Source organism: Musca domestica, unplaced genomic scaffold, assembly GCF_030504385.1.
Source record: "Musca domestica strain aabys unplaced genomic scaffold, Musca_domestica.polishedcontigs.V.1.1 20, whole genome shotgun sequence".
In the NCBI taxonomy this organism is placed as follows: Eukaryota; Metazoa; Arthropoda; class Insecta; order Diptera; family Muscidae; genus Musca; species Musca domestica.
In genome coordinates this window covers 3,810,707-3,825,479 of record NW_026712250.1, presented here as the reverse complement: position 1 = coordinate 3,825,479, position 14,773 = coordinate 3,810,707, and the positions used below count along the sequence as shown (strand labels likewise).

Genomic DNA, 14,773 nt, shown 5'->3' with positions numbered 1-14,773 from the left:
TTAATATTTCTGTGATTTGCTTTTTTTCAAAATATATATTTTTTTAAATTATTTTTATTTTCTATTGTTTACAAATTCCAAATTCTTTTTTTTTTCTCCTTTTTAAATTTATGTCTTCTTGGTTTTTAATATTTCTGTGATTTGTTTTTTTTTTTTTTTTTCAAAATATATATATTTTTTTAAATTATTTTTATTTCTTATTATTTACACATTTGCCAAAAACCCTCCATTGAACCCTTACTGTAGGGTATCGCCAGTTAACTTTCACGTTTGCGCCGTTAATGTAACCCTAAGGCTGAGAATTATGTCTCAAATGCTGTGTTTTATTCTGTTATAAGAATACAATTAGAAATAGTATGAGAGAGAGAGAGCGGGAGACAAGTGGCTGTGTGTCTGTGGCTTGCCCAATGGTGGTGGTTTTGCCGCTTTGCCACCACTGAAAATTATAATGAAAGAATTACTGTTAACTTTACCCCTAAAAGTGTGGTGTGTTTCAATTGCAAACGAACGAAGTTTTACTTTGTTAATGTCTATGTGTGTGTGTGTGATTTCCGTTCACATTTCCTCCCTCGTTTAATTTGTGTGTTGTGTTTTATTTTCCAAAAGAAAACAAAGTTATTAAGTCTTTGACTTGTCGGTGGTGGTGGTGTTGTTGTTTTGCTCTCCATCTCACACAAAATGTATGGCATACAATATTTTACGGTTAATGGGTGGCTTTTGTGTGAGCTCTCTCTCTCTCTCTCTGCCATGCTCTCTGTGCTGTGTTGTGTTTTGGTTTGGTGTTTTTTTTTTTGCTTCTTCTTTTGGTGGAGTATGCGCCTTTTGCCATTGTGTGTGAATGTTTTTGTTTTGATATGAGAACAAATACGCACAATGTTTCGATGTATGTCTCGTTGGTGGTCGTTCGGTCTGTAGGTCGGTCGGTAGGTCGTTTATTCGTTTGTTTGTTGTCAAGTTTTGCTGTTGTTCACTTTTTGCTACAAGTCAGTTCTTTTTAAGTTGTAGCCATGGTCGTACGTACTACATAGAGCCCTCCCCGAGAGACAGCCAGCCAGCCAGCCAGCCATGTGTGCTAGAAGTAGAGAGTAAAACAAAAACAACAATAAAAAAAACATAAACACTTGAACTCGTGAAGGAGAAAAAAAAACAAACTTTTTGGATACTTTGAAAATAAAAAAAAAATAAAAACAATTTTTTTTTGTTAGAAAAACCAAGAGAGTTTGAAAAAAAAGAGAGAGAGAGAGAGAGAGAGAGTGCTAGCCATTGTGTGTGGGAATATATTGGCCTAACCTCTCAAACGCCCCCTCGTAAATGAAACGAATGAAATGATATATCATTTGACTTTCGTTAGAGTTGTTGGCGTTCGTTCTCATTACAATTTCAACTGAGTTCTGAGTGTGTGTGTGGCCGGCCGTTTCGTGCTGTTAATTCTCTGTGGATTTTCATTAGATATTCGGACGCCCAAGTGAGCAAACGTAGAGCAAAAGCAAGCAAGCAAGACTCATCACACTCATAACAAACGCTTTCAGTTCTTCCCAAAAAAAAACCCCGACCCCCCTACCCCATCCCTGGTGTGTTGGGTATTTACAATGTATTAGAATCCGAATCCGGTAGATAGAACAAGAAGAGCAGCGCATTGTTTTTGTTGCTGTTGTCTCTATGCATGGATGTGTGTGTGTGTGTGTGTGTCAGCTGTATGAACATTGTTCGTTCGTATTTTTTCGCAAGTGTTAACGTCGAACGCTCAGTTTGATTTTAAGCGTTTATTTAAAAAGCTGAAATCGTCGCGTAAGCAACACTCGTGCTAGCGCTAAACTTGGAATATTTGAAAATTACAAAACAAATAAAGCAAACGATTTGAAAGTCCCACAAATAAATGGAATTAATAGAATCTATGTTTTGAAAAAGAGAAAAAAATCAAAAGAAAGAAGAAATAAAATTCTTAGAAATCCAGTGACCTCTTGACCAATGGCCTGTTATTAAAACTCCAATTGGAAGTGTTGCCATAGCAATCGAGTTTTCCTTAGAAAAAAAATCTGTGCAATATACAAAAAAAAAAAATGAAAATGGTCATGCTGTAGTCCTTAAAGTCCCCCGAAAAGTCTTCTCAGAGAAGGGAGATTTTTTGAAATAAAAATACCAATTTAAGAAAAAATTTAATAACAAAATTGAAAAAGTGCCTAAAAAATATTTCAAAAAAAAAAATACAAAAACAGGGATTAAAGGGAAATTACAAAAAACCAAATACTCCCCCCTCTCCCCGGAAACACCAAGTGCAATTTTTACACAAAAAAACCAACAACAAAAAATGTTATAAAATTTAAAACAAAAAAACAACAATGTTAACCACAGTGCCCTTATTGAAAGAAAAACAACAACAACAAAAGCTATGAAAAATAACAACAACAACGATACAAATGTTTAAAATATAAGAAAAAAAGAAGAACAACAAAAACCAAACCGGCTTGGCCTTATTTTTTTATTAATGAAAATATTAAAAAAAATAATATTGAAAAAAAAAATATAAAAAACTGCAAAAACTTATATAATTTACTTCATCTTTATCTCCATGTGAATATATTATATATAAAATATATATATACAAAAGTGCCTACAATTTGTGTATCTGTGTGTGCGTGCGTGTGCATTTCATTATTTAATTGTTATTATTTTTTTATTAATACTACATCAAAGCAAAAATTATTGCATCTCCTCACAACAACAACAAAAGATATAATAAATTTTAATCATTTGGAAATTTTATTAAACACCTTCGCCGCCTCAGCCCCTTGCTTTTTTCCAGAGCAAGCTATCAAACAGCTGTTTTGTTTACCAATCAATCAGCTGTTTACTCTCTCCGGATATTAATTCAACGGTAAGTACTCTTACCCAAACACACATACATACATACATATACACACACTCATATTGCAAAAACAAAAAAACAAAACACCTTTGAGAGGATAGGCTTAATTTATTGGGGGGCCAATAGATTTTGGAAAATCTAATTGGGGGAATTTGATGAATTTTTTTTTTAGTGGAGAAAAAAATTGTTGGAAAAAAAATGAAAATATAAGGGAAAGTAGATAATAAATTTTGGGGTTACAAATTTTAAGAAAAAAAAAAATAAAATTTAGGAATTAAATAAAAAAAATAAAAAAAAAATAAAAATAAATAAATAAATAAATAAATAAATAAAAAACTTAAATTCAAAATTTGGGAAATTTTGATGAATATTTTTATCGAGGGAAATGTTTTTGGAAAAATCTTAAAATATAAGGGAAAATATATTTCCACTGAAAAAAATAAAAATAAATTTGCGAACAAAAATTCAGAAAAAAATGGAAATTTATAATTCCAGCAAATTATGCAAGTAGAAAAAAAATAGAACACATGTATTGGCGTTTTTTTAAGTTTAAAATGCCAAGTAACCTAAAATAAAGGGACAAATTGCTCCCTCTTCCACACTTTTAGGAATATTCGGATAAGAATTCCACAGAATCAGTAGATTTTAGGTATATGATGCCTTTGGCAATATTTGAGAAAAGAATATGAAGAATCTTTGGGTCAACAATTTTAACCTTCAAGCGGGTCAAGAAATGGGTCTTTTGGACCCTTCTTTCAAAATATATATTTTTTTTTGGAATGTTTGGATTTAGATTCCTTAAAATCCGTTGATTTTAGATATATAAAGTCTTAAGCAATATTGCAGATAACAATACAAGCTTTAATTTTTAGAATGTTTTAACCTTCAAGCGAGCTCACAAAGGAGTCTTTTTTGGTCCTCCTTTCAAAATAAGATTTCTTGACATTTCTGGACTACATATTCCTTTAAATCCGCTGATTTTAGGTAAATAAGGTCTGAAGTAAAATTGCCGTTTACCATGTGAGAATTATTTTTGTAGAATATTTTAAACCTCAAACGAGTCGCCAAAGGGGTCTTTTTGGTCCCTCTTTCAAAATATGTTTTTTTTCGGGATTTTCGGATTCTTTGGAATCCGTTTATTTTAGGTATATATCGTCTTTGACAATATTATAGATAACAATACGAGGCTTATTTTTGTAGAACATTTTATTCCTCAAGCGAGTCAATTAAGGGGACTTTTTGGTTCTATTTTGAAAAAATCACAAAAAATCCCTTTAAATGGCATCGTAGCTAGTCAAAATATCCTACAAAATTATCTGTCATGAAATCTATAGGTCCCAGAAGACATCAAAAGTCTAAATCTTACCTAAACGATAGGAATTCATATATATTAAAAACTAATTTTAGGGTTAAATCCTACTCCCACGAGTTTATGCCAAAATTTCCAAAAACGCATGATTTTAGAAGTATAACGTAAAAGAGAGCAGTATTCCTCATCAAATTTCGCTATAAGTTGCCGAAGAAAGGAAATCTCTATTTCCAAGGCTTATATAATAAATATATTCCAAAAAAACCGAAAATTGTTGCTAGTTTTTTTAAGCATTTTTTTCTTGGGCCTTTTTTTTTTGAATTGAGGCCTGAAAGTAGCATAAAATTTTGTTTAAGGTGAAAAGCGTTAGGGACAAAAATATTCTTCACCAAATTTCACTAAAAGTCACCGAAGAAAGGAAATCTATATTTCCACTGTATTTCCAAAAATAGTACAATCAATGTTCCCAAAAAAAAAAAAAGCCGAAAAAATTTCTTAATTTTTTCCAAACAAATTTCCTCCGACTTTTTTCGAGTTGGAGCCTAGAAATAACATACAATTTCGTTTTAGGTCAAAGGTATCAAAGACAGAAATATTCTGCATTAAATTTCACTATAAGTCACCACAGCAAAGAAATCGCTATCTCCACTTCATAACATATAAATATTTCCATCAATGTTCCCAAAAAAAAAAACCAAAATATTTGCTAATTTTTTCGAGCAATTTTTTTACGGACTTTTGTCGAGTTAACGCCTGAAAGTAGCATAACAGTTCGTTTTAGAGGAATTATATCAGAGGCAAAAATATTCTTCACTAAATTTCACTATAAGTCACCAAAGAAAGGATATCTCTATTCCCACTTCATTGCAAAAAAAAATAACGAAAATATTTCCAAATTTTTTGGAACAATTTTTTCTCTTTTTTTTCGATTTGATGCCTGAAACTAACATAAAAGTTCGTTCTATGTAGAAGGAGTCAAAGACAAAATATTCCTAATCAAATTTCACTATAACTCACCACAGAAAAGAAATCTGTATTTCCAATGCATATGGAATAAAAAATATTTGCACCAATATTCAAAAAAAACCAAAAATATTTTTTTTTTTAACAATTTCTTCACTTTTTTTGAGTTATGGCCTGAAAGTAACATTAAATTTCGTTTTAGAAGAAAGACACCAAAGACAAAAATATTCCTCATCAAATTTCATTATAAGTCTTCAAAGAAAATAAATCTCAATTTGGCAATCAATTGTGGCATCAATATTGCCCAAAAAAATCCCGAAAATATTTCTTAAATTTTTTGGAACATTTTTTCTCGGACTTTTTTTGATTTAGAGCCTGAAAGTAACCTAGAATTTCATTTTAGGCAGAAGATGTCAAATCCAAAAATATTCTGCATCAAATTTCACTATAAGTCACTTAAGAAAAGAAATCTCTATTTCCACTTCGTAGCATCAAATATTAGCATCAATATTGACCAAAAAATCTCGAAATTATTTCTTACATTTTTTTCGAACATTTTTCCTCGGACTTTTTTGAATTGAGTCCTGAAGGTATCATATAATGTAAGTTTAGGTGAAAGGCATTAAAGACAAAAATATTCTGCATCAAATTTCACTATAAGTCACTTAAGAAAAGAAATCTCTATTCCCACTTCGTAGCTTCAAATATTAGCATCAATATTGCCCAAAAAATCCCGAAAATATTTGTTAAATTTTTTGGACCATTTTACCTCGGACTCTTTTTGACTTAGAGCCTGAAAGTAACACAAAATTTAGTTTTAGCTTGAAACAGCCAAAAGAGGAAATGTTCTACACAACATTTCACTCGAAATCTCAGAATAAACCATATATCTAGCGGCTATAGTTTTTAAGATAATTACATTGAAAATATACGAACTACAAATTAAAATTATGTGTCTGCCCCACAAGAAAATTTAACACGTTTTAAATCTAAGTCAAAATCTCCCATTGTACTTCATTTTTTGGAAAAAATGTCAAAAGAAGAAATATTCTACACAAAATTTCATTATGGATCTCAGAATAAACCATATATCTAGCGGCTATAGTTTTAAAGATAATTACATTGAAAATATATGGACTACAAGTTAAAATTATGTGTCTGCCCTCACAAAAAAATTTAACACATTTTAAATCTAAGTCAAAATCTCCCATTTTACTTCATTTTTTGGGAAGAGTATCAAGAGAAGAAATATTCTACACAAAATTTCATTATGAATCTCAGAATAAACCATATATCTAGGGGCTATAGTTTTTGAGATAATTATATTGAAAATATACGAACTACAAGTTAAAATTATGTGTCTGCCACCACAAGAAAATTTAACACGTTTTAAATCTAAGTCAAAAACTCCCTTTAAATTTCATTTTTTGGAAAAAGTGTCAAAAGAAGAAATATTCCACACAAAATTTCATTATGAATCTCGGGATAAACCTTATATCTAGGGGCTATAGTTTTTACGATAATTACATTGGAAATGTATGCACAACAGGTGAAAATTATGTGTTTGCTCTTTTCACATGATAGTTGAACACCTTTCCAAACCAAGCCACAAACTCCCTTCAAACTTCATTTTTGGGGAAAAATATCAAAGGGAGAATTATTCTGCACAAAATTTGACTATAAATCTCAGAATAAACCATATATCTAGGGGCTATAGTTTTTACGATAATTACATTGGAAATGTATGCACAACAGGTGAAAATTATGTGTTTGCTTTTTTCACATGATAATTGAACACCTTTCCAATCCAAGTCAAAAACTCCCTTTAAACTTCATTCTTTGGGGAAAATGTCAAAGGAAAAAATATTCTACACAAAATTTTATTATGAATCTCAGAATAAACCATATATCTAGGGGCTATAGTTTTAAAGATAATTACATTGGAAATATATGAACTACAAGTTAAAATTACGTGTCTGCTTTTTTCACATGATAATTGAACACCTTTCCAATCCAAGTCCAAAACTCCCTTTAAACTTCATTTTTTGGAAAAAATGTTAAAAGAAGAAATATTCCACACAAAATTCTATTATAAATCTCAGAATAAACCATATATCTAGGGGCTATAGTTTTTACGATAATTACATTGGAAATGTATGCACAACAGGTGAAAATTATGTGTTTGCTCTTTTCACATGATAATTGAACCCCTTTCCAATCCAAGTCCAAATCTCCGTTTAAACTTAATTTTTTGGGGAAAATGTCAAATGAAAAAATATTCTAGATCAAATTTCAGGGTGAGTCTCTGAACAAAAGAAATTTGTATATTTAATATCTACCATGAAAAAATATCTGCAATTTTTGTTAATAAAAAACATTGTTTATTTTTGACAACATAAACACTTTTTCTCTTTTCTTCTCTTCTCTATTTTTTTACTATAAATTTTCTTGGCATTTAAATTTTTCTTAAGAAAAATATAATTATTTTTACTAGAAACATATATTCAGCAAAATTTTCCCTACTAGTTACTGTTTTCCCAGAGATCTATCCCATCCAGCAAAGTCTTGTTCTGGGGGGAACCCCCCAATTCCTGACAATTTTTATGGGAGCTCTATCTACTCAACAAAATTTTCCAAATGGCTTTAATTTTAAAATATTGCCAGGCAATATATCTCGAATCGTAAAAGTGTCACAAAACCTTAACACTCGGGTGTAAAAGTGCTCTTGCGAACTTGGCACCAAATCCCCATAGCTAATTTTCTTTTTCGATTCTTAAGGAAGTAATTAAAACTAATTTATGTATTTTTGAATTATTTTTATTTTAAAAACAGAAAAAATAGATAAATATACATAAAAGACACACACGTTGACAGGGTGAAAATTCGAATACAAAGTGTGAGTTGCGTCAAAAAATATTCGTATGTTGTTGTTGTTATAAGGCAGCTGGCCGCAAAGAAACAGAATTTCTAACAGGTGTTTTATTTTCCCTCAAAATTTTAATTCAAATATGAATTTTCCGCTTGTGTGTCTGTGTGTGTGAAAATCGAGAGCATCCAAGAAAATCCCATGACAATTTGGTTGGTCGGTCGGTCGGCTGGGTCGCACTTCGTTTTTATTTCACATTGTTTGGATTCCAAAAATTAATAAATTAGCAGGGGATTAGTTTAACGGGCAATTTCATCAGTCCGTCATCACATGTGAGTTGTTGTGAAAAATGTTTTTCGAATTTTTTTTTCGATTTTTTTTTTTCATTGAAGAAAAAAAAATCGAAAAACTAATATCAAAACTTTTAATCCTCCCCCCAACAAAATATGGCTGCCTTGAGCATAATTTATTTGAAACACACGCGTTCGATGGAATTTTTTCAATTAAAAATGTTCACGTTTTTTGGGGGTGGGGGGTGGATGGTGTGAAATCTAACACCATGTTCGTATGCCGGTGTGTGTGTGTGTGAGAGTGTTCTCTCCAAATTTTGCAAGTGCGAAATTTTGATTTTTTCCAAAATTAATACCTAAAGCAACTAGATTTTATTTTCCGTATATTTTTTTTTTTTTTTTTTCAAAATGTTTATTTGTTTACAAATTTAAACGATTACAGTTGGTGCCAAATCGTGTTGGAAACACAATCGATGGCAAAAGAAAAAATCTGTTTATTTTTGAATACCAAAAATAGTTTATGTGATTTATAATATGAACATTTCGAGTTGGTTTTCCTTTTTGGCGAGATAAGGAAGGAAAGAGTTTTTCAATAGGAAAACTGAAAACAGCGAAGATTTTCCGTTGAAAATTAGAATTTAGCAGGGTATTCCCTAAGAAATGTCTTTAGGATATCTCCTGAAATGGTCTAGTTTTGGAAAAAATACTTTAGAGGCAATTTAGATCAAAAATACCTTTGAAAGATATTTTAGTTGCAGAAATATTCCGCAAAAACCTTCAAGGGAAAAGAGATACTTTTCCAGGTCTTCTGTCAATAAAGATGGTCCTCTCATAGGTCCTCTAAACAAGGGAAGACTTTAATATGCTTTTAATTTCTCTAGAATTCCTGCGAGCACCTCAAATAACCTCCAATTTGAAAGAAGTTCTTGAAAAAATAAATCTTTTTGAAAAGCTTCTGTCAGCAAAGATGATTTCTCGTAGGTCTTCAGGGGGAGTCACTTTATGTAGAGGTCATATAAACCAAAATGTTCCTTAATAGATATTTGCTTTGGAGAAAAAAATCCGCAAAGACCTTCAAAGGAAAAGAAATTCATTTGAAAATCTTCTGTCAATAAAGATGACTTCTAATAAGTCTTCTACGGAAAAAATACATTCTATAGCCTTTCAACTTTTTTGAAGGAACTCTAAGAGGCCTTAAACTGTCTCAAATAGACTTTCAACTTCTTTAGAAGATCTATGAGAGTTTTGAATTCTCTGAAGGTTGAAATTGCCCTTGAGAGGCTTTAGATTCTTTTATAATATCTCCAAAAATGTTCTGGTTGTAGGGGAGTCACTTTATGTAGAGGTCATATATTTGCTTTGGAGAAAAAGTCCGCAAAGACCTTCTAAGGAAAAGAAATTCATTTAAAGAGCTTTTGTCAATAAAAATGACTTCTAATAAGTCTTCTATGGAAAAAAGTTATTTTATAGTCTTTCAACTTTTTTGAAGGAACTCTAAGAGGCCTTAAACTGTCTCAAATATGCTTTCAACTTCTCCAGAAGATCTATGAGAGGTCTTCAATTTTATTTGAAATTTTATTTTTGAATTTTTGAGGAGCGGGCCAAAAAGTTCCTTGAAACATATTTTAATTATGGAAAGATTCCGTAAAGACCCTCTAATATAAAAATTAATTCTTACAAAGACCTTCTGTAAAGAAATACTTCTTCTTACAGAGCTTTTAGGGCAAAGAAGGTCGTTAAAAGACTTTCCAATTCTTTAAAAGATCTATGAGAGGTCTCAAGGATTATTGTGGAGCCTGCCAAAAACTGCCTTGAATGATATTTTATTAAAAGAAAGATCTGCAAAGACCCTCTAAGCAAAATAAATGCTTTTTAAGGACATTTTGTTAAGAAAGATTTCATCTCACAGGCCTTTTACGGAAAAATACCTTTAATAGGCTTTCTACTTATTTGGAATCCCCTAAGAGGTCTCAAATTTAATTTGAGGATATTTTGAGAAGATATTTATTTTTTATTAGAAAAAGATTCCGCAAAGAGGCTCTAAAGAATTTTTTTTTGGGCCTTCTGTCAAAAAAAGTGTTTCATAGCTCATAGGTCTTCAAGAAGGTCTTTAAAGGGGCTTCCAATTTTTTAAGAAGACTTCTGAGAGGTCTTTAAGCTTCAATAGAGGATATTTTGAGGAACCGGCCAAAAAGTGCCTTAAAGACCTTTTTATTAGAAACAGATTCCACAAAGAAGCCTTCTGTTAATAAAGATTTTTTTTTTTTTCACAGTTCTTCTACAGAAAATCAAGCTTTTTAGAGACATTCAAATTTTTCAGAAGATCTCAGATAGATCTTAAATCTCCATTGGAGATTGTTTTTCAATAAAAAGTATGAAATTTGAAAATCCTTGCCTTAAAGAGGAATACCCTTTTTAGAGCTCCGCTTTTGAGACCCATTAAAGTTTATTTTGGCTTGGAAATCCAAGGATATTTATCGGGGAATGGAGGGCCCGATACGGGATTCCTATGAAAAGGCCTCTCTAAGAAGTATTTCTTGTGAAAAAGTTACTAAATCTTCCTTCTGTAAATTTTGAGATATTAACTTTAAATGCAAATATGTTAAAAACTTTGTCTGATGGGGGCTCTTCCATTTCCTCTCAAGCTTCAAGTTGTCGAGTTCTGATTTAAAACTTAAAATATTCCACGAATCTGGGTACTATTCTGCTGAAACTTCTCAAAATGATTTCTTAGAAATTATTTCCTGAAGGTGAAATAAGGGATTTTGAAGGGCTGACTTTTGGAAGCATGGCCTCTCTTTGGGTTCTCCTTCTCCGAATATACTACTTTTAGAGCTATGATTTGGCGACGCCTAAATTTTTACCGTTGCTTAGAAAACTACGGGTTTTTTGGGAAATAAGGTCGTCTAAGGTGAGAAGAAAAGACGCTTCTTTAAGGGACGTATTTTCGGTGGAAAAGATTACCACTAATTAAAAGCTTGATCTTTCTCTGAATTTCAAAAAAGTAACTTTAAATGCAAATATGTTAAAGACTTAGTTTCCAGTTTGAAGTTCCTTTAATGTAAGGCTTCATTTCAAATAATTTCATATATAAATTTTACTAAATATACATTTCACGATATTTTTTCCCAAAATGTTTATCCAAAAAATCCAAATTATTTTCTTGCGATTATCCATTGATTTACTCATCATCATCATCGAAAGCATTTTGTGTTGTTTGACTATTTGCTTTTCTATTTCTCTTAGCCATTGTTGTGAAGTGTTAAAAATCTTTCTTTTGATGTGGCTCTTTTCATTTGTTGTCATTTTGAATATGTGTGTGTGTGAAAAGGTTTATATAATAAAGAAAAGAAACCTTGAATGAATGAATAACTGTTCATGTGACACTTGTTTGTTGGGAGGGAACTGAGCACAAGACCATGAACCAATAAATGAATGCAGTTTTCATAAAAAAATATATTGGCTATTTGCTATTTTTTTCCCTTTGATCTTTAGATTCACTTTTGCCATACACATGACTGAGATTTTTCAATATTTTGACAACTTTTGACAGTTTAATTAGCTGAAAATTAGTAAACCGCAAACAAATAATTTGGGGATTTGCAAATGTTTGATGATTAACTTGAAATTAAAAATACTTTGAGATTTGTATGCATTTGAAAATAAAGAAAACAAATGCGGAATTATTGCTTCACCTGTTTTGTCAAATTTTGAGAAAATATGGCGTCAAGTTTTATTTGTAGCTCGGATAAATTTGATAAATATTTTGGATCATACTCAACTTAGAAAGACAGGGACAAAGATACTCTTAACTGCGTTTGTAATCCAATGACAGAAGATCAATGGGATATTGCGACCTCACTTGAAAGAGGCTTCTGTCTTGTTACGGGGCGCTAATTTATTTTAAAATTAGACAAAGTAAGCGGGTCATAACCAAATTTTGCCCGCTTTTTGAAATTTCGGACTGCAGCGAATAACGGCGACAGAATTTAAACTTGGCTCTGAATTTTCATCCAATTTAAAAATAAGATAAAGTCACCGATTATTTTTCTGATTCTGTCTTCAAAAATAAAAATAACAAATCTCTCGAAAATTTTAATAAGAAATTCCAGGCCGAGGCTTCTACCTAAACGCCGTTGCTTTTCATAGTTTTGAAAATCCGCAAATACTCTCAATTTCGTTTGTAATTCAAGGACAGGAGAACAATGTGATATTGCAACCTCACTTGAAAGAGGCTTCCGTCTGACTACGGAATTTTAATTTATTTTAAAATTTGGCAAATTAAGCGAATCATAAAAGAATTTCTCGTCGTGTCCTTATATTACAAAAAATATTCAGCATATTTAAGGTTAGAGTGCATAAAAAGCCTTTTCTGACTGGCTTAAGTATCAGCTGGCCTCTTTGTAAAGGAACAAAGAAGTTTTAGTTTGCCTTAATTCAATTTTGTTCCTACGGTTCTTTGTTCTTTTCCGAAGAAGAAGCCAGCCAATGGCTTAAGCCAGTTAAGAAAGCGTTTTATGTATTCTCACCTTTACGGCCATGATTTATAAGCAGCTTGGCATTATGGCAAGGCATATTAAAGTCAAATGATAAGGGAAAACTACGACAGAAGTTGAGTGCGGCACCGACATCCCTTTGAGATATATTACGAAATATGCTACGCCATGATGCTAAGCTCTCTGAGTATCATCAGTTTAAAGGTGAAAACACACAAAAAGGCTTTTTTTGCCTGGCTTAAGTCATCGATTCGCTTCTTCGTAAAAGTAAAACGTTGCGTAGGTCAACCTAAAACACCTTTCTTCTTTTACGAATAAGGCAGCCGATGACTTAAGTAGTCAAGAAACGCGTTTTATATCTTCTCTGCATTAAACCGATGATACTGTGTCAGCTCAGCATTATGCTGTGGCATTTTTCGTAATATATCACAAAGGGATGTCCGAGCCGCACCCGTTTCCTGCCGTTGTTTTCTTTTAATTCGGTCGACTCTTTGCTAACATAAAGGTGAGATTACATAAAACGCATTTTTGACTGGCTTATGTCATCGGCTGGCTTTATCGGAAAAGAAGAATGAAGCTGAGGCCAAAAATCGAACTAAGTCAACCTAAAACTCCAGCCGGTGACTTAAGACAGTCGGAAATGCCTTTTATGTATTCTCACCTTTATTCTGTCGACTCTTTCGAACATAAGAATGGGAGGAAGATTTATTTATACCTCTCTTACATTGCCTTTAGATTAAACGAAAATTCCATAGCCAGATTTGAATTCCATCGGCGTTTCTTTTCAAAAAACTGGCAACGGAGCCTAAGCAACTGTTCAGGGCTAAGTACATAAGAAGCTTGAAGTCATGGCTAAGCATATTTTGTGGCATATCACAAAGGGATTACAGAGCTACCCTAAAATCCTGCCGTCGTTTTCCATTATAATTTGACATTAATATGCCTAGCCATGACTTCATGCTTTTTATGTACTTGCACCCTTCCCCTGTTTTCTGCCTTAAATGGAATTTTATTTTCAAAATCATCGGTCTTTATATATTAAACATAACGGTACTTAATCCTAGATTTTGTTTACTTCATCTTCTTCTTAAACATAACAATAACAATCCTTAAAACTACAACTGTTAATCAGCTGATCTGCTTTGCGGGTGATCAATATTAGGGAAGTTTACTTTGTATGATTTATCGTTGCAAGAAATTCTGTAAGGGAGAGACTTAAATTAATACTGATTCGAATCAGTTATTTAAATTTGAAATATAAAATTGTAAAAGAATATCAAACAAACAATTGAATTAGGACATCGTTTACCTTTTTTGCGGATCTGGCATTTATTTTTATGGCTCTGCGGTAAGTATTTAAATGGATGATCCTGAGAGATTTATTTTTATCAGTTCTGTATATTTTTTAAAGCCTGAAACAATTTCTTCTGACAAAGAGATGCCAGAAAAAAAACTGTTCTTCCAGAATTTATGAGCTGGCGTTGTGCTTTAAAATTACTAAATATATCAGAGTCTCACTTAAGTTCCGTCGCCGTTGCGTTTGCCTGTTGCTATTCTAAAGGAAACTATTTTATTTTTATTTAGGGAGAAGTTGAATTATCAGAAACTTTTTTCAAAATTAACTTTAAATGCAAATATATTAAATTCTGGAGTCTTTAAAAAAGTATAACGGCAGTTGTTTTAAACAAGCTTTAAAGTCCTCCATTGCAATAATCTTTTTGGCCGCACATATTATTCTTAGATTTTTCCAGTCATTGTAATGATTATTTCTCCCTCCAGGATACTTATTGCGTAGTTTCCCCCAAATTCGTTCTCTTTTCCTCCTTTGCCTCCTTTCCTATGACTTTTCATTTCAAGTGCATAAGTGCTGCTGTAAGTATTTAAATGGATGATCCTGAGACATTTTTTTATAAGTTCTGTATATTATTTAAAACCTGAAATATTTTCTTCTGACAAAGAGATGCCTCAAAAACCCCAGCTGGT

At 31.8% G+C, this 14,773-nt stretch overlaps 1 long non-coding RNA gene across 1 annotated transcript in view; it reads left to right on the top strand.

Moving 5' to 3' along the window:
* Positions 1-822: 822 nt before the first annotated feature.
* LOC105261630 (activating transcription factor 3) overlaps positions 823-14,773 on the top strand; it is a 123,385-nt gene continuing 109,434 nt past the window's right edge. The window contains exon 1 of the long non-coding RNA XR_891441.3: positions 823-2,875. This is a non-coding gene — a long non-coding RNA (activating transcription factor 3). The remainder of the gene's footprint in view (positions 2,876-14,773) is intronic.